This window comes from Cervus canadensis, chromosome 5 (assembly GCF_019320065.1).
Source record: "Cervus canadensis isolate Bull #8, Minnesota chromosome 5, ASM1932006v1, whole genome shotgun sequence".
In the NCBI taxonomy this organism is placed as follows: Eukaryota; Metazoa; Chordata; class Mammalia; order Artiodactyla; family Cervidae; genus Cervus; species Cervus canadensis.
Genome location: NC_057390.1, coordinates 4533992 through 4554443, shown reverse-complemented (window position 1 = coordinate 4554443; position 20452 = coordinate 4533992). Strand labels below are relative to the sequence as shown.

At 45.0% G+C, this 20452-nt stretch overlaps 1 protein-coding gene across 9 annotated transcripts in view; it reads left to right on the top strand.

Moving 5' to 3' along the window:
• The first annotated feature begins 4244 nt into the window (after positions 1–4244).
• REV1 (REV1 DNA directed polymerase) overlaps positions 4245–20452 on the top strand; it is an 86980-nt gene continuing 70772 nt past the window's right edge. For 6 of the 9 annotated variants that reach the window (XR_006269347.1, XM_043467921.1, XM_043467920.1 and 3 more), the window contains exon 1: positions 4245–4454. The gene's annotated coding sequence lies outside the window, so the exon portion shown is untranslated. The remainder of the gene's footprint in view (positions 4455–20452) is intronic. The other 3 variants (XM_043467923.1, XM_043467922.1, XM_043467917.1) reach the window with 1 other exon arrangement.

Genomic DNA, 20452 nt, shown 5'->3' with positions numbered 1-20452 from the left:
TGATGGACATTTAAGTTGTTTCCATGTCCTGGCTATTGTAAATAGTGCTGCCATGAATATTGGGGTGCATGAATCTTTTCAAATTAAGGTTTTCTCCAGGTATATGCCCAGGAGTGGGATTGCTCCATCATATCAGAGCTCTATTTTTAGTTTTTAAAGGAACCTCCATACTGTTCTCCATAGTGGTTGCACCAATTTACATTCCCACCAACAGTGCAGGAGGGTTCCCTTTTCTCTACACCCTCTCCAGAATTTACTGTTTGTAGATTTTTTATGATGGCCATTCTGACCCATGTGAGGTGGTACCTCATTGTAGTTTTGATTTGCATTTGCCCTTTTCTTCATTATACTTGCCTTGCAAAATCCCTACTCAGGCCAGATGCAACCCCTGCCTCCTCTAAGCCTGCACCTGAAAACCTAGGCTATTACAAGTCCTCCTGACTGCCTCCCCAACCTATTTTCCATACAGCAAACAGAGTGACTTTCTAAAGTCACACTATCCCTTAAAGCCTTTAGGATAGAGTCAAAACTCAGTCATACACTTTATGGGGCCCTTCCCTGCCCTGACCCCTGCTTGCCTCTCCAGCCTCCTTTTTCAGCACACACCCCACCCCTACCCATACCCCTCTGTACTTCACACTTTGCAGTTTCTGGAATGTTCTTTGTTCTCCCTCCCTTCTCTGCCGTTACACGTGTTGCTCCCTCCATGGGTGGTGGTATCTCACTTGTCTCTCGGTCCTTCCTGGTGGTCTCACTTGTCTCTCGGTCCTTCCTGGGATGTCATTCTCTCTAGGAACCCTCCCAGACACCCTCCGTGTGTGCTCCATGGACCACGCTCTGGCAACAGCTCTGAGCCTGTACTGCAAGTGTGTGGTGTTTTTTTTGTGTGTGTGTGTGTGGTGTTTATTTGCTTCCCTCGCTACACCGGGAACTGGTCAAGGGCAGGACATGCAGTATGTTCACCATTCACACAACAGTGACTGGCACTCAGAATGCTCATCGTAAGTCATTATTGCATCATCTCGAATCTTGTGAACTATGCTATTTAAGTATGTTGGATGTATTCCAGAACCCCTCAGATAGCAGCATCCCCAGAGACCCAAGCCCCTTATATAACACAATGTGGTACAGTCAGGCCGCTGTAGCCACAGTTCCGACTCTGATGGATCCAGTCAGTTACAGTGGCACTGTGTGTGCTAAGTCGTCTCCAACTCTGCGACCCCATAGACTGTAGCCCGCCACGCTCCTCCGTCCATGCAATTTGCCAGGCAAGAATACTGGAGTGGGTTGCTGTTTCCTATTCCAGGGGATCTTCCTGACCCAGCGATAGAATTTGCATCTCTTGAGTCTCCCGCATTGGCAGATGGGTTCTTTACTGTTAGCGCCACCTGGGAAGCCCAGTTACAGATGGAATTCTGCCCTTAAGGAGGGCTGATATTATACATATCTGTCCATGGTATGTCTTTACTCTGTAAAAACAGATACTGTGTTTAGAAGAATTAAGTCTTGGTAAGCCAATTCTGGTTCCAATTTCCTCTCAAAATTTCTGTGGGCTTGTGCTTCTTCTTATTATTTTGTCTTTCGGCATAAATTGCCTTATAGCATAAAAAGCATATATTGCCTTATAACAGTTAGCAAGATCACTCTTTCCTAAGAGCATATACATGAGTTACAGTGTGTATTTCACCCAAGGGACTTAAGTACAGATTGTTGTTTTTTAATGGTTCCATGTTCTTATTTTCTGTTTTTGGCATGTGAGGAAACCAGAGGTGGATGTTTCCAAGAAGAGCTTACTGCTGGATATGGAGGTTAAAAGATATCAGGGTCATGTCCTTATCCAGGGCTGTCCCTACAGGTGTCAGGGATCTACACTTTCATAGGATCTTGAGATGGCATTAATATTAGACCTTTCAAAAATGATTTTTAATAAAGTTCAGAAAAGAGGAGTAAGGTGCAGTGCCCCCAAAGGGCTCCCCTATGTGAGAGAGTCCTGAGTGGCCTTCTCAGCTGCTTTTACCCAAAGGTGAGGCCCGCTCTCCTCAGACTGGGAAAGATAGTCCTCATGAGAATAAATGGAAGTAAATGAATGAATGAATGAGTGTAGGTGACTGGATAAAATTGAAATAGAAGGATCTTTAGGCACTGTACAATATATTATGGGATAGCATAACAGAATATTCTAGAATGGGCAAAAGAAAACTTTGACAAAATTGTTTCAGAGGATTCTGTGGTTTGTGTATATCTGCATACAAAATGTGTAGGTATAAAATGTACATTTTATTTATCTATTTTTAATCTCTCTTTTTGCCCTGTTTTATCTAGAGAGCAAACTGATTTTTCTCCCTTGTTATTGGAGACTGCCTACTAATTTGCACTAAAATGCAGCTAATACCATTTCACTATATTCTATTAAGGTATTGCTGAGGTCAGTTATCTCAATGTCTGTGTTTCTTTCTTGAGAAAATACAGGGGGAAAAAATCTTTGACTTGGATAGGAGAGAGTGGGAAAGAAAATTGAAATATAAGAGTATTGTTCCTATAGAGTTCCCAGTTCATTCTTCAATTTGAAAATCGAGTTTTACCATTTCATGTTAATAGAATACTGACATTTATAGATTTATATTAAAAAAATAATAAGGGGCTGCCACTGGTTTTCTGTGGCATCTCACGAGGTGATACCCTGAAGTACCTGTTTGTGGTCCTGTTGAAATGATGCCGTTTTTATTAAATTATGATGTCTCAGCACAGATGTATAGAACAGACTTTTGGACTCTGTGGGAGAAGGCGAGGGTGGGATGTTTTGAGAGAACAGCATCGAAACATGTATATTATCTCTAGTGAAACAGATCACCAGCCCAGGTGGGATGCATGAGACAAGTGCTCGGGCCTGGTGCACTGGGAAGACCCAGAGGAATTGGGTGGAGAGGGAGGTGGGAGGGGGGATCGGGATGGGGAATACATGTAACTCCATGGCTGATTCATGTCAATGTATGACAAAACCCACTTCAATATTGTAAAGTAATTCGCCTCCAACTAATAAAAATAAATGAAAAAAAAATATGACTTCTCAGAAGAACATTTTCAGCAAGGTTAGACAAGAATACTCAAGTTGAAGTGCATTTATAGAAGTCTATAAAGTAGCAAAAACAAAGGGACTCGAAAAAGGAAACAAGTTATTTGAATACTGGCTGAATCACCAGTAAACAAGACTCTGCTCTGCAAAATCAGTTTTGAAAAAGAGTATTAATTGTTTCCTAAGCACTTGCAAACTCTTCAAGTCTTTCAGGTAAGGGAATAAATGGACAGTGTTGAGCCTTTGCTGGGAGGTTCGCTTCATGCTTGTGCGTTGCAACAATAAAGACTATTGTAATAGAGATATGGGATGATCTCCTGGCAAACCAAAATTGCCAAGAGGGGGAAAATGGTCCTTATGGAACAACTTGTCTTTTGCCAGAAGGTCCTCAATTACAATTGTATTTAGGCATACATAATATATGATTTTTTTTTTCGACAGTAGTATCAAATTGCTTTCACGTGTAACCCCAGTGCTGCATGTGGGATGGGCCACCTGCCTCAGGTTTACAAAAGTCCAGGTGCAATGCAGGGCGAGCCTGGTCGCGCAGGGACAAATGTTCGAGCCCCCAAGGGAGCTGGCAACGCTCACCCCCGGCGGCACAGCTTTCTTTCCCACTAACGTCCGTGGGCCCTGGTTCCCGGTCGCCCCCTGACACAGCAAAGTGTTAGTTCGCGAGTGTCCCTTCCGTCACTAGATGTCACTGTGAGTCAACGGCTAGTGGCGGGGGACCCCGGTGTTTTACGGATCTTCCAGGGTTTCCAGCATGGTCAGTCCCTGACTTGTGCCTTCCCGGACCGGGGAGCGCAGAGCCGGGCTGGACCTCCCGGAGGCCAGGACAGCTCCGTGACCCAAGCGGGAGACGCGCCGGGCTCGGGGTGCAGGGCTGGCGGCGCGATGCGGGAGGCGGGCCCGCGCCGCGCTCCTCTCTGCCCCCGCGAGCGAGACGGTCAAGTGCCACGGAGGCGCGGCCGCTGCGGGCCGACCGGGAACAGCAGGGGCTCGGCGCCCGCGGTTCGGCATCGCCCGGGGCAGTGCTCCAAGCGGGCGCCAGCGCCGCGCGGGGCGGAGCGCGAGCAGCCGCGGGCGGGGCGGGGCGGGGCGGGGCCTGGGAGCGCGCCGGCCGCCGGAGGGGGAGGGGCGGGGCGGGGCGGAGCCGCGGCGCGCGCGCCCGCCGGGGGGGAGGGGCGGAGCAGGCGCCGAGCGCGCGCAGGCCGGCCGCCGCGAGCGTGGGGCGAGCGTGGACCGCGGCGCGGCGGTGCGACTCCTTCGCCGGCCCTCCTCCCCGCCCACGGCGAGGGCACCGTGCGGCGGCTCCGGGGCCCGCGAGGCAGGAGGAGGCGGCCGTGCCCGGGCATGGTGGTCTGGGGCAGGGCTGAAGGTGAGCGACCCCGGGCCGGAGGCGGGGGTGGGGGCGGGGTGGGAGCGGCCCCGCGTCGCCCGGCGCGGCGGCCTGAGGCGGGGCGGGGGCGGGCGCGCCGGCCCGGGCCCCGCGGCCGTTGGTCTCGCGGCCTGGGCGGCCCGCGGCGCCCGAAGCGCGGCAGCTGCCGGGTTATGTAACGCGTGACCTCCCCTTCCCCCTCCGCCATGGCGCGGCCGGCCCGCCGTCGCCGCCCGCGCTCGGCCGCCTGCGGAGGCGCCACGCCGACGACCCGCGCCGGCGGCCCTCCGCCGCTCCCCGCGCCGGCCCCGCTCGGACCGCGCCGCAAACTCCCGGCTGCTGCGCCGGCGCCGCGCCGGCTCTTCAGCCCCGCGCCATTCATTCGTGCGCGCGGGCGGCCGCGCTCGGAGCGGCGCGGGCTGGCGGCCGGGGCCCCGCGCCGGACCCTCCGCCCGGCCTCCCGCCGTGGCGTCTCCCCTCCGCCCCGCGGGACCTGGTAATCGGTGTCGGACTCCCCGAAGACAGTTTTTACTCACTTGTTTTTCCTGGTTACTTATCTGTTGCCTTAATACGCGGGCACCTGTCCCCAACTGTCCTGACAAGCGCCCCTCGCCCACTGCACTCCTTGTGAAATGATTCAGCACCTGTGTGGACGGAGAGGGGCATTTCCCTCCATGTTTCCCTGCTCTTACAGCCGAAACTCAGCTGGGAAAGAAATGTTAGTGTATCACTCCTTAGTTGACCCCCCCACCCACCTCTGGTTTAAAAAAAAAAGATTGCAGGTGTTGAGTCTACTGTAATTTCTGCCTTCCGCATGTTTTCAGGTCACGTCCAGCGTAGAGATGGTATCATTTAAATGAGAATAACTAGACTAGCGCGTACCATAAAAGAGCTTGTAACTAGCTGGTAAGGAGTTGAGGTAATTCTGATTCTTAATTCTGTCTGCCGAGCCTGTCCACTATAGTCTGCGAGAATTAGCCTTTTCCTCTTTAGTGTGCAACGTAGGTAACCTTAGGCACCGTCTACCTGCTTTCCAAACTTCCATCTCTGCTTTTGCACATAGGCTCGTCTTAGCCGGAGCGGGTGCTGCTAGAGCGTTGCCCCCTCCCTGTACTTGCTAGACTCTGGGAAGCTCACCTGTGTGTGTTACTGGCTCAGTCGAGTCCGACTCTTTGCGACCCCATGGACTGTAGCCCGCCAGACTTCTCTGTCCGTGGAATTCTCCGGGCAAGAATACTGGAGTGGGTTGCCATTCCCTTCTCCAGGGAAGCTTACCTAGAGTCCCTCTTTTTCCAGCAATCCTTCCCTGATCTAGAAGGCTCTTCATTCACTCCTGAGGCTCTTTGCCACTTCTCAGGTATTATTGATGATTTTCTTTTTATTTGCTTCCTGTCTTTATCTGTAGGTCTTTTGAGGGCAGAATCTGTACCAGACTTCTCAGCATTACTCCTACTTCATGGTAAACGATTGATATTTAAGATATTTTTTTTTAAAGGTGGGGAATCTTTATGATTAATTTCTTTGAAATCTCAAGCAGAAAATACTTTTTCAAAATAATGTATTTGAATATGTAAGATCACTTCATCTTCTGCACTCCCAACTTCAAAACTCAGATTCTTAATAAAAGAAACCCAGCCCCACCAACAACAAGGTAGTCAGTAATGAGAAGCTAGAAAGACTACATGTGATATATATTTTATAATCCTGTCTTTGATAGCTGCTGTAATAGAAAGACAAGAACTTCAGAGTTAGATGTAGGCTTAAATCCTGGCTCTGCTTGTTATTATTGTGGACAATTTAAGTTACTGATCTCTCAGATTTTTTTTTTTTTCCTCTCCTTTGTGTAATGAAGACTTTACTTCCTACCTGGGGTATTTGAGGATTAAATGAGTTCTTAAATGTACGGCATCTAGTGAGTCCATGGTACATAGTGGTGCTCCCTGAATACGTGTTATTCCCTTTGGTGTACTTTATTGCAGTCCACAACCTGTTAATAGTATGCACTGGGATGTGCTGAGATGAAGTGTGAGAAGAAAGCTGATCAGAAGAGCTGCCACTTCTTGTCTCCAAGTAAATGAACAAGCCCTGAACTAAAGAGCAGTAAAGCTGTTTCTGCTTCTCAGGAATGTATGGTGTGTGTGGCATATGATAAATCATAAGAGTATGTTTGTAAGTGAAGGAAATACCTTTTAACCTTATTTTCCTCCTATAACAGTACCCACTAAAGCATTAACATGGATATTTTAGAAAACTGATTTTTTTTTTTTTTTTCCAAAAAAGTCAGGAACAGGGGATGAGGAAGGAGGACTATTTTAAGAAAGTCTTTTTCAGGGATGAGTAGGTTGCATGCTCTTCTTTTAGTGTCTACTGGGGATTTCCCTGGTGGTCCAGTGGTTAAGACTCCAAGCTTCCACTGCAGGGTCCGTGGGTTTGATCCCTGGTCAGGGATCTAAGATCCCACATGCCGCATGGCCAAAAAATTAAAAAATAAAAAGAATCACTTTTAGTGTCTACTGATAAAGAATACATGGATCCTCATCTTAGTTCAGGTATCTCAGACGGTTGTGACCGTGCTTTCCCCCGTGACCCTGTTTTTCTGGGTCTTACTGACTGATCCCAAAGTAACAGAGTGGTCTTTTTAAAAACATAAATCATACCATCATTCTTCTTGATCAAAATCTTCCAAAAGCTTCCTGTTACCCTTAGAATTGAATCAGAACTTTTTGCCGTTTCTTGAACAAATCACGCTATTCCTGTTTTAGGGATGTTGTATCTTCTGTTCTTTAAGTTGGCCTGCCTCTTCGCTCCTGGTGGTGATCTTGCCTTGACAGATGTCTTCCGTTTGCTGCTTAGATGTCATCACATCAAAATAATCCCTTCTCTCACCCCTAAAATGAAGCCAGCCCCTCTCTCTGTCACTTTCGATTCATTTTGTTTTTTTCTCTCTTCCTGGCATTTATTATGAGGTAAGATAACGTTCTTCATGTATCCATTTCCCCCATAAGACTTGTTTGTTCCAAGACCTCTTCTCCCCTAGAGGGCAGAGGCCTTGTCTGACTTGTTCATGGCTCTGTCCCCGGTGCTAGAAGGGTGCTTGGCACACAGTAGGCTCTCAGTTAAACTTGTTAAGTGAATGAGTGGTATATAGTTGATGTAAACATTAGTTCTGGAGTCAAGACAGCCTGGCTTCTACCATTTACTGATTGTGTGGCTTTGGGCAAGGGAATATCTTTTGATGCCTTAGTTTGCCTTCCCTGTAAGATGGGACAGTAATGCCTACTTTATAGGATTATGGTAAGAAATAATCAAGTTAATATATATAAAGTGCTTAGAAGGGGCTATTTCACAGTTTTGAAAGCCACTACTTGAAATTAGCTTTGAGTATTCACTTAGGACTTTTGTGTTTTTGCGTGAGATAAAAATGCAGTTCATCGAGTTTTATCTTTATTTTGCTGAATTTTTCTGGCTACCAAAGTTATATTTATGGAACTCCCTTTTAAAATAAATACATTTTGTGGATGTCTAGAATGGATTTAGAAAATAAACTGCTGAGAATGGTGACGAGTATTTGGTCTTTAGGTGTGAGTCAGCTTTATTCTTAGATCTGTGGAAGATGCTAAGAGTGATTATCTCAACAGTCGTCCACTGGAGTGGCTTTTATATCTTTTCCTTTGAAGTTCAGCTGGAGATGTGATTGTGGTGATGAAAGGACTTGCTGGAGGCTGAAGACAGGAAAATCCTTGAGATCCAGTTGAAGTACAAGTTTTGTAGTTGGGAGAGGGGAGATTTTCACCATCTTTAGTATGTTCAATTTCTGCCTTCTTTCATGATGGGTTCCACACCCGAAAAATGCGTGTGGTTCTTAGGTAGAGCTTATAGCGTGCTCAGTCGTGTCTGTCTCTTTGCAACCCCATGTACTGTATGGACTTTATAACCGCCAGGCTTCTCTGTCCCTGGAATTCTGTAGGCAAGAATACTGGAGCGGGTAGTCATTCCCTCCAGAGGATCTTCCTGACCCAGGGATTGAACCTGTGTCTCTTGCATCTCCTGCACTGGCAGGTGGATTCTTTACCACTGAGCCACTTGGGAAGCCTCCATACTACACTGAAAGTGAAAAATAGGTTGTGAGTGTGTCAGTGGTCCATCCTCAGGACTGGGTGGCTGATTGGGAAATGTGGATCCCCAACCCAGCACCACCAGAGTATCACACGGGCGAGGTCAGAAGGGCAAGTTTGGTTTCTGTTGAATGTGTGTCGCTTTGGTATCACCAGAAAGTCGAAAAATTGTAAACGAAAGCATTCTGAGTTAGGGACCATCTGCACTATACTTAAATGTCTGTGTTTTATAAGTGTGAAACATTTTAATAGGGTGATGATATGCAGAATTATTAAGTTATTAACAATAAGGCAAAGCATCGTGTGTGTCCTGGTAGGTCAGCTCTGTAGTTCGTTTGAAAAGGCTTTGCATGTCATAGATTGTATCAGATTTAGGAAAACGTGACTGTCTTTAAAGTTGCTTAAGGCTAAAATAAAATAGATTTCAGATGGCAAGTAAATAGATGTGTTTCTGTTGATTGTGGTGCAGACCTTGGTTATTTTTGTTTTTAGTAAGGAGGGATACATTGGTGTAGAACATTTTTACGCCATGGTAAGCTTTAATGATTTTTGACATCACTTTGTGGCATTTTTAAAATTTGAAGAATATCTAAATTCTAAGTTGCTGACTTCTCAACACTTAAGTCGATTCAGAATGCCAGTGCTAGAATGAACCCTGAAGGTTCTGTAGGCCATGGCCCTGTATTTTCCTGGAGAAAAAATGAGACCCAGAGAATTATTTGATGATCGAGAGGAGAAATAGAACTAGAATCTAGTTTTGTTGGGATATTTTTTGTGTCTTTAAACTCTAAAGCCATTTTTCTCTGATACCCTAAATTTCCCCGTTCATCACCCAAAGACCAGTGTATGCTTAGTATCTTAGGTTCAAGAGGGTAGAGTTGAATGGTATATTCTGCTATATGCATCTGGGATGGTTTGAGAAACTTTTTAAAGACCAATATAGTCTTATCCTTAAATTAAAAGATTAGTTGGGGATGGGCATAAAGTTGATTATGATGTAAATAGTTTTTGCTTGAGCCCAGTATATGAGTAGGCAAAATGTTGCTTATTGTTCTCAATCATGCCTGATCAGAATCAAGGCTAAAATGAGCTTTTGGGAGGTTTAATCAGAATATAATAGCTGAATTTCACATTTTCTAAACTGCATCATTTCTATACTTGAGATTTAAAATCTTTTCATTGAATTTCTCAGTTTTATCTTCTAGTAAACTTTATTTCTGTGTAACTTATTGGCTATTTATTGATATTTTAAGCCTGTTAGAAATTTAAGCTGAAGAATCATGAATTTAAAAAATATTTTAATAATTTCTTCTCTAATTTTTTTGAGCACATAACCAAAAAAGTCCCTTTTTGTAATGCTTTAGGCCTTAAAAGGGCATCCCTGGTGGCTCAAGACGGGGAGGCCTGGGTTTGATCCCTGGATTGGTAAGATCCACTGGAGAAGGGGATGGCAACCCACTCCAGTATTCTTGCCTGGAGAATCCCCATGGATAGAGGAGCCTGGTGGGTTACAGTCCATGGGGTCACAAAGAGTCAGACACGACTGAGCAACTAAACACAGGCCTTAAAAAGTGCTTTCACTCGACTTTTTCTCATTTAGCCTCTGTTAAGTCCTGAGACGAGGGGCAGGGCTGTATGTCCTGCTTCATGTGCACTGTGTGGTTTTGGCTCTTAACAGCCCAGCGCTGGGACAGCCATCCCGGTGCCACAGGTTAAGGGCATCAGCCTCCCCCTTTTTCAGATGCCAGCTGCAGGCTTTGGGGCTTGCAGGCCCCCGGCACTTGTGGCCACCTGGCCCCATATTTGGGAGTTCCCACTGCCCCCTCAGATTTGATCATTTGTTAGAATGACTCACAGCACTCAGGAAGGTGCTGTACTTAGAATTAACATTGTTACAAAGGATACAAACCAGCATCTTCCAAATGAAGAGAGACGTGGAGACCCGGTGCTTCCGTGTTCAGGACTCACCCTCCTGCCCCGTCAGTTTATGATTACCAGGGACGCTTACCTGCATCTCAGAGTCAAGAGGTCTTATTGGGTTTTTATTACATTGGCACGATTGATTGAATCATGGACCACAAGGCCGAATTTCATCTGCAGACCCCTCTTCCAGGAGGTCAGGCTGATGGCGTGTGGCTCAGAGCCAAGCCTCTAATCACTTGGTTGGCCTTGCCAGCATGGCCTCCCCGTCTTGAAATAAGGGGCCACCTGGGAGTCACCCGTTTATATAAAAGACGTGTTCCTGGGGTCCACTGTGGGTAATAGAGACTACAGTCAGTTGTGAAATTCCAGGGGTTTAGAGTCTCCCAGGAACCTGGGACAAAGGCCAGCCAGATTCTTTCTCACAGACAGTAGCTCAAGAAGGGCAGACAGAGGCCCTGTTGTCACAGCTCAGTCTTGGATACAGCTCTGCAGAGGTAACTTGGAGATCTCCAGTGTACTAGAAATGGGGGCGGGTTGCATTTGAATGTATTTATGTATGTAGAAAGATTGCCTTCTGTTGAAAATAGCATTTTCTCTTATGGAAATAATGGCATTTGAAACCTGGGTTCATTTGAGTTAAATACTTTATTTATATAAATTGTGTTGTAGGTAGGGTTATAAACTACATGCCTTTTGGTATTTTAAAAGCACGGTAATTTTAACTCTTAAAAAGTTTACTCTTGGTTTCTTTTTGAATTTGTAATTTTAAACTTAGGTTATTACTATTGTTAACTGAAAAGAGACCTAAATCTATGACACGGGATTCTTGTTACTGAGGTGGAGGTGGTGGTGTTAGAGTTGTAAAATCTTGTAGCCACTTAGTTGGCACTTTGAATTTTAGATCTTGAGTTGAAGTTGCTAGGTTAATTTTTTGGCATATTATTTATGCCCAATGGAACATCTTATTTCTGATTGTCCCTTAAAGGTTATTATATCCTCTTGGAGCTCACTGAGGGTTTCTCAGAAATAGAATCTGTTAATGCAGCCATAGAACCTAAATAAACTGTCTTGAGGAAGACTTCTAGTGTCTTATGATGAATATAGTAGCTTGGTAAAATGTCCTGTCATCCTAGAAAGTAGTGGAGTTGTTTTTGGTTGTTTTTAACATAGGGAATTCTTGTCACAAAGCAAGAGAAAAGAGGCCAGAAAGTAATGCAGTGGCTGTTTCTTAAGCACTCTATTTTCACTTGCAGTTGCATTAACATAAGGATTTGTGAGAGAAGAGGTTTGTGACAGATGGAACTGATAGCAGATCTAGACTAGAGTGGGTTTGACCTTATTTTTGAATTGCGGTTACTCAGGAGGATTTGTTTCTAGTGTGTGTCGCCACGTCTGCCTTATGAGTTCGGAGCTCTAATGCTTTGTGTGGGCGGCAAACATGAGCTCTTGGTGTAGAGGAGGCTCGGTAGCTGGAACCTCGCCCCTGTGTGCAACCGTTACCTTCCCCATCATTGATACTCACAGGTTCAGTGGTTCAGATGGTAAAGAACCTGCCTGTCAGTGCAGGAGACCAGGGTTCGATCCCTGGGTCAGGAAGATCCCCTGGAGAAGGGCATGGCAACCCACTCCAGTGTTCTTGCCTAGAGAATCCCATGGACAGAGGATCCTGACGGGCTACAATCCATGAGGTCACAAAGAGTTGGACATGACTGAGCAACTAACTTTTTTCTTTCCCTCACTTTCACAAAGGAAGGTTCAGACTTCTTATGATTTTGAGGGCCTACTGTTAATATTCCCTTACCTGCCTTGTTAGTTCATCTGTCACTGGCTCTGTCCATGTGTCAGCCCCAGATTGTTGCCTTGAACACACTTTTTTTCTTCTTCTTGAAATCACTCTTTAAATCCCCTCTGCCTGTTAAAATCTTATTCATTGCCCTCAGCTCATATCTGCCTTTTCAGTGAGGTCTTGGATCTAGTCCCCAATGAGAGCGCTACCTACTGCTGTCTTCCTGGGGGTCTGTTGCTTTTTGTCAGTGCTGCTACTGTTGGCTCCAGTATTGCAGTTCTGTGCAAATCCTTCTTCTCTAAAAGATAATTTTGAATTGTGGTTTATACTTTATTCATCTTGAAAACTGCAAATTACAGTAAATATTCAGTGATTGTGGAGTAAACTATTGGATCAGACCTGAAATTTGCGGGGAGAGGGAGAAGGCGAAGGATAGGAAAGATCTTGTTACCCATAATCTAATCCAGACCTCCTCTTGCTGAGCTGCATTCACTCTGTGGTGAAGTTTTTTCACTGGTGCAAATGGTCCCGGCATCCTTTCTCCTCGGTGGACTCCGTCTCATCACCGCTGAGCTGCGCTTGCACTCGTCTCTGTCCTCTGACCACCCTAGGTGCACTGTAGGCAAAGCTGGTGGCTTTCAAAGCCCGTGCCTCACACCAGCACACCGTTCCCCAGGAGCTTTTCAGAAATTCAGGTACCCAGCCGCACTCCTGACCCACCTACAGAGTGAGGAGCTTGCAGTTGGGGCCCAGCGTGTGTTTTGACACGCCCTCCAGGAGCTGCTGGTGAAGCTCCAGTGTGAGTGCAGGCCGCCCTCTTCTCTGACGGGACTCCTTTGTTCTCTGGCTGAATTCTCTCCCTGCCTTCTGCAGTGGCCTTGGGAGTCCTTGATTTCCTGCAACCTTGAACTTCCTCCAGGTGTCCGTTTGGCTTTCCTGTGAGACTGGAGCTTCTCCTTAGTGAAATCACTCCTTGCTGACTCTCTTTTCTAAAATCGTATCATCTCCAGAACATTCTTTCATTTTCCTTTGTAGCTTGATCCCTACTTTCGGACATGCTGACTTTGAGAAGCAGGTGGGACCTCCTAGTGGAGATATTTTAATGAGGGAGGGCTTTAGGAAACCAGTTAATGTTGCTACACCCTTGAAAACCAGAGGAGGCGGTTCTTTGTACTTTATTACAACTGTGTCTTCGTTTCCTTTTCCTTCTATGGAAATCTGTAATGACAGGGAAGAAAATCATTAGTGATTCTTTTAGAACACTTTGTTTTCAAATGACTGATTTTGTTAGATCAGTCATTTGTGGGGGGAGGGGAATGTATTTTCATTGTTGTGGATAACCAAGAGGATAAGAGAGAAATGTTATATTGAATGGTTTGAGATAGAAAATTTGCTTTTAGCAAGATCAGCCTCAGACAGGACATTACAAGTATGTTACCCATTTTCAGTTTGAATATAGATTTCCCCTGCTGACTGAGTAGAGTGTTCCTGTGAAACCTTTCTTAAGCTGAAATGGCCAAAAGCAAAGAAACAATTACCATAGGACTGTCTTGCCAATGGGTGCAAAATATAAACTGAGATGGAGTACAGATGCTCACAGACCTAGTGACTCTGCCTGTCACAATGGGGGCTTGATGCTGTGATACGGAGCGTGGTTCCTGGAGAAGGAGCCGGGCAGTGCTTGGGTGCACGCTCCCTTGGTAACAGGCTGCTGCAAAGCAAGCCAAATGCTGCTTTTGCTTTCCCATTTTTTTGTAAAAGTGAAAATCCTCTTGGGGTTTCTTTTGGTTAGCAAAAACGTGTACTGATGTAGGTCTTTCATAAGAGTAAAGTGGTGCAAAGTAAACTTTTGAAAAAAGGGGGGCAAAACCTGTATATCCATAAATTTTAATTCTCTATTTTATTGCTTGTCTCTCTCTATTTCTGTGTAGTTTGTTGTAATAATTGATTCTCAGTCATAATACCCAAACAGTGAAGTGTAGGTACCTTCATTAGGGTGCAGGGTAACACGGTACCAGGGTATAAGGTTGTGGCCGAGACTTAGAGCGCAGTGATGTGGGCGGTGACAGAGTATTAACAGTTCTCTCCCCTGCGATGGCGGCAGGTCACAGCTGATGGACGACTGCTTGTTTTAGGTCATTGAGGGCCCAGGTTCCTTCTGTTTTCTTAGCCATCCCCTGTCGTTGTTCTGTTGGTTGAAGCTTGGTCACCTCAAAGCTGCATTCCAAAAAAGAGTAAACAACTTCTTTTCAGAAAAATGGCACAGTGTTTTGTATACATTACTCTGCTCTCATCTCACGGGCCAGAGCTTAGTCACATGGCCACTCCTGATTTAAAGGAGCTGAGGAAATGGAGCCTCCCTTTGCAGCCCTGCTCACCACGAAGATGGGTTAGGAGAGGTGTTATTTTACTAAAAGAAAGGATACTGGGAGACTGTTGTCATTCTGGCGCTCCAGAGTTTGGGGGTCCCCAGGACCACCCTCAGGTGCAGTAGCTCACTGGAAGGACTCCGAGCTCGTGGGAGCAGCTGTGGTTATCGTGGTGGTGACTTATTGCAGTGAACAGATGAGGTTAAAGCCGGCCAAGGGCATGGGCCACACGGGGGAGTTCCATGTGGAACTTTGGCTGCACCACTGGAGTCTGAGGTGGGGTGACTTCTGTTAATGACAGTTGACAATACCCAAGAAGTGTTGCCAAGCAGGGCAGCTCACCTAGTGGCCAGGGTTTTTATTGGAGTTTGGTCAGATAGATGAGGTTGACCTTCTGTCTCCAGCCCCGAGAAGGTTAGTGGCGCATGGCCCGAAGCCTCCACCGTAAATCTTATTGTTAGACTACCTGAAGTGACTGTTAACCCTCAGGTAAAAGGAGACATTTATCAGCAGGGCAAGCCGGGGCAAAGGCCAGACCTCTCACTGAGCAGGGTTCATTACTTACTGTAGAGCCACATCTGTGCACAGCCTTTGTTTCCTGGACGTATAAACAGAGTAGCATAATACGCGTGCTTTCACTGTAAAAGCCTTTTTAATAAATGGATAGATGTATAGAATCATAATTTTTAAAAACTGCCAGAGACTAGAGTTTGTCAGGCCCCGCTCTGTCCACAGACGCAGGAACTACCGAGGGCTTGAGGCCAGAGAAGCAGCTGAAGGGGGCGGTGTTCCCGGCCTCCGCCGCTCGTGACTGTGGGCGCACAGCGGGGTCTGGATGCGGGCTGTTCAGGGGCCTGTCCCTCGGCAGTCCTCTGTCACAGGTCCGGCAGCTACCGTTGCTGACCCGGACGGGGCGAGGCGAAGCGTCTTGTGTTGTGGAACTGCGTTAGGCTGGCTCAGTCCAGTGGGAGTGTTGTTTTCAGAAGTTTGTTACACTAATAGCATTGTTCATTTCTCCATTGGAGATTTGGAGACATACATTTGTACGAGATGAGTGTGGTTTTGCACCACAAACCGGCCATGCAGCCTTATCAAACATTTTAGCCCTTTTACCTAGAAGGCTCCTGTGTGTGAAAAAATCAGTACTTGGCCTCCCTATTCCATAGATGTATTGTCAAGATAAATAGGAGATGTACAGACCTCCTTGGGGAGTAAGACACTGGAAATGCAGCGGTAAGATACAGTGGTGTGTTTAAATTTTTAACATTTAAATTTAAATAACAATTTAGCATAACATTTAACATAATATTGTTTAACATTTAACATTTAAAATTCAATGTTAAAAATTTAAGGAATACTGAAGACCAACAGGTGATTTTTTTTTAAGAAGGTGGAAATGTGATAATTTTCCCTTCCGTTTTTTGCTCCCTGTAGTTTCTCAGTTTTCTGCAGTAAACATATAGTGCTTTTACATAGAAGGAAAAACTGTTTTTGAAAATGGACACCTAGCACAACTGAATACAAGCAATCTGACAAAGCAGTGTATAAACACAAACCATGAATTTGGAGGGTAGTAGAGAATGCCTTGAGAAGAGATAGATCAGGTCCACTTCTTGAAAAGTCGTTTGTACCCACATGTACAGTTTGTTGTTTAGAGAATGCCTGTATATTGAGCCACTTCTGTTGGTGGGTTAAATTCTTTGAAGTCTGTGTGTGTGTGGTGTTGATCAGACTGGTATCTTGTAGTACAGGAATTGTTTCATTGCACATTTAAATAACTGATAATAGGAAAATCTTTCACTGTACTGAAGGTGAAGAGACCAGGTTAAAAAAAATTTTTTTAAGAGTTCTGTTAGATTAGGAGTAATATCTGTTCTAAATGTCTTGATGTTGTTTCTGTAAATTTTTCAAAGGTATTTTAAAGGTAAGAAATACATGCTGTGTTAGAATATAAACTGTCAGCTCGATTTAGAATCCCTAAAAGCCAGTATATGGTGAAGACAAAAGAGAGTTACAAAGACATAATAATGCCCTGCACATAGTTATCTGATTTTTGTTTCTAATAACATTGGTGAGAGTCTCTTCAAATTGGCAACCTGACTAATGGGTCTAGAATAAGGTTCTGCTTCCCTGGGTTTTGAATTCCAAGAATCTCCATTGTGCTCTTATAACCTCAGTGATCTGAGAATGATCATAGCCTTAGACAATGAGGGTCTCTATAGTTGAACAGAAACAAAACAAAACCTCAAAACAGCTCTTTGGTGTTGAAGCCTTTCCCATTTAAGGACAAACGAGAACCCGTTGGAGCAGCTAGTTAAACTTCGTAGTGACTGTCCCATCTTCTCGTATTGTGAGGACAGTACTTGGTGGTGGGGGTGTTCAGTTGCTTAGTCCTGTCTGACTCTTTGTGACCCCATGGACTGCAGCACACCAGGCTTCCCTGTCCTTCACCATCTCCCGGGTGCTCAAACTCATGTCCATTGAGTCGATGATGCCATCCAGCCATCTCATCCTCTGTCGTCCCCTTCTCCTCCTGCCTTCAGTCTTTCCCAGCAGCAGGGGCTTTTCCAATGGGTGGGCTCTCCACAACAGGTGGCCAAAGTATTGGAGTTTTCAGCTTCAACATCAGTCCTTCCAGTGAATACCCAGGAGTGATCTCCTTTAGGGACTCTCAAGGGTTTTCTCCAACACCACAGCTCAAAAGCATCAATTCTTCAGCACTTAGCCTTCCTTATGGTCCAACTCTCACATCCATACATGACTACTGGAAAAACAATAGCTTTCACAAATGGGCCTTTCTTATCAAAGTGATATCTCTGCCTCTTAATACGTTGTCTAGGTTCGTCCTAGCTTTCCTTGCAAGGAGCAAGCATCTTCTAACTTCATGGCTGCAATCATTATCTGTAGTGATTTTGGAGCCCAAGAAAATAAAATCTGTTACTAGTTTCATTGTTTGCCCATATATTTGCCATGAAGTGATGGGACTGTATGCCATGATCTTAGATTTTTGAATGTTGAGTTTTAGGCCAGTTTTTTCACTCTGCTCTTTAACCTTCATCAACAGGCTCTTTAGTTCCTCTTTGCTTTCTGCCGTAAGGGTGGTGTCATCTGCACATCTGAGGTTATTGATATTTCTCCTGGCAATCTTGATTCCAGCTTCTGCTTCCTCCAGCCTGGCATTTCTCATGATGTACTCTCCACGTAAGTTAAATAAGCAGGATGACAATATACAGCCTTGATGTATTCCTTTCCCAATTTTGAACCTGTCTGTTGTTCTATGTCCAGTTCTAACTTGCTTCTTGATAGGCATACAGGTTTCTCAGGAAGCAAGTAAGGTGGTCTGGTATTCCCCTCTCTCTAAGGTGATCCACATAGTCAAAGGTTTTAGCGTGGTCAGTGAAGCAGAAGTAGATGGTTTTCTGGAATTTTGTTGCTTTTTCTACGATCCAACGGATATTGGCAATTTGATCTCGTTCCTCTGACTCTTCTAAATCCAGCTTGAACATCTGGGAGTGCTTGGTTCATGTACTGTTAAAGCCTAGTTTGGAGAGTTTCGAGCATTACTTTGCTAGCATATGAAATGAGGGCAGTGGTGCAGTAGTTTGAACATTCTTTCACATTGCCCTTTTTTGGGACTGGAGTGAAAATTGACCTTTTCCAGTCCTGTGGCCACTGCTGAGTTTTCCAACTTTGCTGGCATATTGAGTACAGCATTTACACAGCATCATCTTTTAGGATTTGAAGTAGCTCAGCTGGAATTCCATCACCTCCACTAGCTTTGTTCATAGTGATGCTTCCTAAGGCCCACTTGACTTCACGTTCCAGGATGTCTGGCTCTAGGTGAGTGATCACACCATTGTGGTTGTCTGGGTCATTAAGATCTTTTTTGTGTAGTTCTGTGTATTTTTTCTACCTCTTACTATCTTCAGCTTCTGTTGAGTCCATACCATTTCTGTCCTTTATTGAGCCCATCTTTGCATGAAATGTTCCCTTGGTATCTCTAATTTTCCCGAAAAGATCTCTAGTCTTTCCCATTCTGTTGTTTTCCTCTATCTCTTTGCACTGATCACTGAGGAAGGCTTTCTTATCTCTCCTTGCTATTCTTTGGAACTCTGCATTCAAATGGGAATATCTTTCCTTTTCTCGTTTGCCTTTCACTTCCCTTCTTGTCTCAGCTATTTGTAAGGCCTCCTCAGACAGCCATTTTGCCTTTTTGCATTTCTTTTTCTTTGGGATGGTTTTGATCACCACCTCCTGTGCAGTGTTACAAACCTCTGTCCATAGTTCTTCAGGCACTCTGTCTATGAGATCTAATCCCTTGAATCTTTTTGGCACTTCGGCTGTATAATTGTAAGGGATTTGATTTAGGTCATACCTTAATAGCCCACTTTCTTCAATTTAAGTCTACTTGGCCCTAATTAGTTCTGCCCACTGCCCTCCTGAGGTAAAGAATCCCAGGTATGCTCTGCAGATTTCCCAGAGAAGAAACGCTTCTTACCAGACTTTGTATTCTCAGTGGACATTCTGTTACCCTTCGCTGCAACTTGCCAGTCCCTGAGAACCCAACTGCCTGCGGAGTATTTCCAGTGTTATGGTCTTTCTTTATTTTAAAAAAATTATTTTTAAATTTGTATGTAAAATACATATAAAATTTACCATCTTAACCATTTTTAAGTGTGCCCTTCATTCAGCAGCATTAAGCACCTTCCCATTGTTGTGTAGCCATTTCCACCGTCCGTCTTCCCGGAATGATTTTCACCGGGGATAACTCAAACTACGCGGTAAGCAGTAGCTCCCTGCTCCCCTCCTGTCCGTTGGGCTTTCTGTGTCTGTGAATCTGTGCACTCTGGATACCTTATATAAATCGTATGGCATTTGCCTTTTTGTGACTTGCTTATTTCACTTCGCATAATACCCTCGAGGTTCACCTCTTTTCAGCATTTGTTGGAATTACCTTCTTTTAAAAAATATTTATTTATTTTTATTTTTGGCTGTGCTGGGTTTTCGTTGTCGTACGTGGCCTTTCCTCCAGTTGCGGCAAGCAGGGGCTTCCAGTTGCTGTGTGAGGGCTTTTCATTGTGGTGGCCTCTCTTGTGGACACAGGCTCTGGGTGCGGGCTTCAGTACTTGCGGGTCCCAGGTTCTAGGGCAGTTGTGGCTTAGTAGTCGTGGCCCCGAAGCATGTGGGATCTTCCTGGACCAGGGATCAAACTGGTGTCCCCTGCCTCACGAGGCGACTCTAAACCAGTGGACCACCATGGAAGCCCACCTTCATTTTTAAGGCTGAATACTGTTCCACTTTATGTATATCACGCTTTGTTTATCCATTCATCTGTCAGTGGACACTTGGGTTTCTTTCTTTCTTTCGGGTTTTGAGAATAATGCTGCTATGACCATGGGTGTACAAATATCTCAATCCTTTTGGTTTTGTACCCAGAAGTGGAATTGTTGGATCATGTGGCAGTGCTGTATCTAATTTTTTGAGGAACCACCATAGCATTTTTCATAATGGCTACACCATTTTATACCATTTACACCATTTCCCACCAGTGGTGCACAAGGGTTCCTGTTTTTTAAATGCTTGTTAACACTTATTTTCTGTTTTTTTGATAGTAGCCATCCTAATGGGTATGAGATGGTTCTCATTGTGGTTTCAATTTGCATTTCTCTAATGGTTAGTGATGTTAAACATCTTTTCATGGGCTTAATGGCCATTTGTATATTTTCTTTATAAAGAGATGTCTATGGAAATTTTTTGCCCATTTTTTAATCCGTGTATTTTTTATTAAGTTGTAGCAGTTCTTCA